Raw genomic sequence first — 3,365 nt, forward strand, 5'->3', positions numbered from 1 at the left:
GCTTACGTGACCACAAGGTCCCTCAACAGGCTGTCTGCAAGCTGAGGAGCAAGGAGAGCCAGTCTGAGTCCCCAACCTGAAGAACTTGGAGTCCAGTGTTCGAGGCCAGGAAGCATCCAGCCCGGGAGAAAGATGTAGGCTGGGATGCTAGGCCCATCTCTCCTTTCATGTTTCCCTGCCTGCTTTATATTCGCTGGCAGTTGATTAGACTGTGCCCACCAGATTAAGGGCGGGTCCGCCTTCCCCGGCCCACTGACTCAAATGCTGATCTCCTTTGGTAACACCCCACAGACACACATAGAAATCAACACCCTGCATCCTTCAATTCAATCAAGTTGACACTCAATATTAACTCTCACATATGGCAGTCTTTGGAAAGAGGTCCTTATGCACAGCCCATACTTAAAAAACAAGGAGTTATGCCCTATCTCACTGAGGGCAGAGTATCCACATAAGCTATTTGGACTTCTTCTGACCAGAATATTTATCCATTTTTCCCATTTATTTATTTACACATCATTTATTGTTTGTATGAATTCATAGTTATTTATACTTTGAGTTATAATCCAATACTACTGTATTTTTTTCTGTTGCTCAAATTGCTATAGCTTTTGTTGAGAACTCCTTCAGTTGGTTTCTTTGTCCCTGACATATCCTCATCACTGAGCATTTTGGGGTATTTTTGTTTGTTTTGTTTTGTTTTGCTTTGCTTTGCTTTAGCACTTCCTTACTTCAGCACTCCCATCCTCCCCACCCTCGGAGAGCTTGTAATGTAGTTAGATCCTTTTGTCACATTCTGCATTCTATCCAGGGATGCCCTTGACCTCTAAATAATTTTTATTTTATTTTATTTGTGTGTGTGTGTATGTGTGTGATGGAGTTTTGCTCTTTTTGCCCAGGCTGGAGTGCAATGGCGTGATCTCGGCTCACTGCAACCTCCACTTCCCAGGTTCAAGCGATTCTTCTGCCTCAGCCTCCAGAGTAGCTGGGATTACAGGCACACGCCACCACACCCAGCTAATTTTTGGTATCTTTAGTAGAGATGGGGTTTCACCATGTTGGCCAGGCTGGTCTCGAACTCCTGACCTCGTGATCCAAACGACTTGGCCTCTCAAAGTGCTGGGATTACAGGCATGAGCACCCGGCCCAACCTGGTTTATTTCACTTAACAATATGTACTTTAATGCTTAGCCATGTGCTTACATGGTTTGATAGCTCCTTACTTTTTATTGTTGAATAATATTCCATTGCATCAAAGTATAATAGTGTGTTTATTTGCCTAATTAAGAACATTTTGGTTGATTCCAAATTTGGCTATTATGAATATAGCCACTATAAACATTTACCTGCAGGTTTTTGTGTGGTCATGTGTTTAAAAAACATTCAGTAAATACCCAGAAGCATGACTGCTGGGTCAAATGATAATACTATGTTTACCTTTGTTAGAAACTGCCACGCTGTGTTTTCCAAAGTGACTGTATCATTTTACATTACTATCAGCAAGGAATGAGATTTCCTGTTGTTCCATATCATCAGCAATTGGTATTTTCGGTTTTTTGGATATTAGCCATTCTGATAAGTGCATATCTGGTTGTTGTTTTAATTTGCAATTCCTTAATGACAGATTATTAGAGTGTATTTTCATGTGCTTATTTGTTATCTGTATATCATCCTGGGTAAGATGTCTGTTCAGATCTTTTGCCCATTTTTAAATTAGGATGTTTGTTATTTTAGTGTTGACTTTTAAGAAGTGTTTGTATATGCTGAATACCAGTTCTTTATCAGATTTTTGCTATGCAAACATTTTTTCCCAGTTTGTGGCTTGTGTTTCCATTTTCTTAACTTGTCTTTCGCAGAACAGGCACTTTCAGTTTGAATAAAGTCCAACATCAAACTTTTCTTCCACAAATTGTGCTTTTGGTATTCAAGCTAAAAGCATAACCAAACCCATGTTCATGTGGATTTTTCTCATGGATTTTATTCTAGAATTTTTATAGCTTTATATTGTACAGTTAGATCTGTGATCTGTTCTGAGTTATTATTGCAACATGTATAAGGTTTGCTGCTAGGTTCTTTTTTTTCCTACAGATGTGTATCTGCTTCAGCATCATTTGTTGAAAATATAATTCTTTCTCCATTGAGTTGTCTTTTCACCTTTTTCAAAGATAGCTGACTATATTTGTGTGTGCTCCTTCTAGACTGTCTCTTCTCTTCCACTGATCTGTGTATTTCATTTTAACCAATACCATGCTGTCTTGATTATGGTAGCTTTATACTAAATACTAAAACCAGGTAGCATGAGTCTTCAAAATTTGTTTCTCTTCAGTATTGTCTTGCCTACTTTAGGTCTTTTTCTTTTCAACATAGACTTTAGAATCAATTTGCTAAGAGCTATTAAATACAATTTTTTTATTGCTTTTATTTTGAATCCATATATTTAGTTGACATCAAACAATATTGAGTCTTCCAGTCCATGAATATGGAATATTTCTCCATTTATTTAGATCTTCTTTTAGTCTTTTATCATGTTTTGTAGATTTCTACATATAGACTCTCTATATATTTATACATAAGTAATTCATTTTTTGGTGCTAATGGGAAAGTTTTTTGGTGCTATTGTGATTGCATCATTCTTTTTTAAAATTCTGAAATGTTTGTTTATGGAATATAGGAAAGAAATTTATTTTATATATTAACTTTGTATCCTATTGACCTTATTGATCTTCGTGGTATTTTTATTTTTTAACATTTCTTTGGAATTTTCTCCATGGCAAGCCATGTCATCTACAAAGGAAGACATTTTATTTCATTCCTTTGCAATCTATAAACATTTTCCTTCTTTTTCACATAGTACATCAGCTATTTCTTCCAATAAATTGTGGGATAGGAGTTATAAGAGAGGGCATCCTAGACTTGCTTCTAAACCTAGCAAAAACACTTCCAGTTCCACACCATTAAGTATAATGCAGGATTTTTTGTAGATGTTTACCAAATCAGTTACTTTTTAAGATGATAGAACGCCTAAGAAGCTATGAATTCAGATGATGGATATTGTTTGTAGATATTAATTCCAGTTAATTATTCTGAAATCATTCCTGTTATCCATTACCTCAATTTAGAAGTTATGGTTTTAGTAAAAATAGACCTTGATTTACTTATATGTGGAAATATTAGCAAAAACAAACAAAACAACCAGGGAACTGGAGGTTGAAAAAAATAAAAGTAAAACTGGCAACAAACTAGTGGTATCAACTTTGAAAAACAAGCATCAGGAAAAGTGAAGGAGGCTGAGATGAGATAACCCTTAGGTAGTTGATGAATGTTGATGGGAAGAGATTGGAATTACTCTAATTGGCTATAACCAC

This window comes from Pongo abelii, chromosome 16 (assembly GCF_028885655.2).
Source record: "Pongo abelii isolate AG06213 chromosome 16, NHGRI_mPonAbe1-v2.0_pri, whole genome shotgun sequence".
In the NCBI taxonomy this organism is placed as follows: domain Eukaryota; kingdom Metazoa; phylum Chordata; class Mammalia; order Primates; family Hominidae; genus Pongo; species Pongo abelii.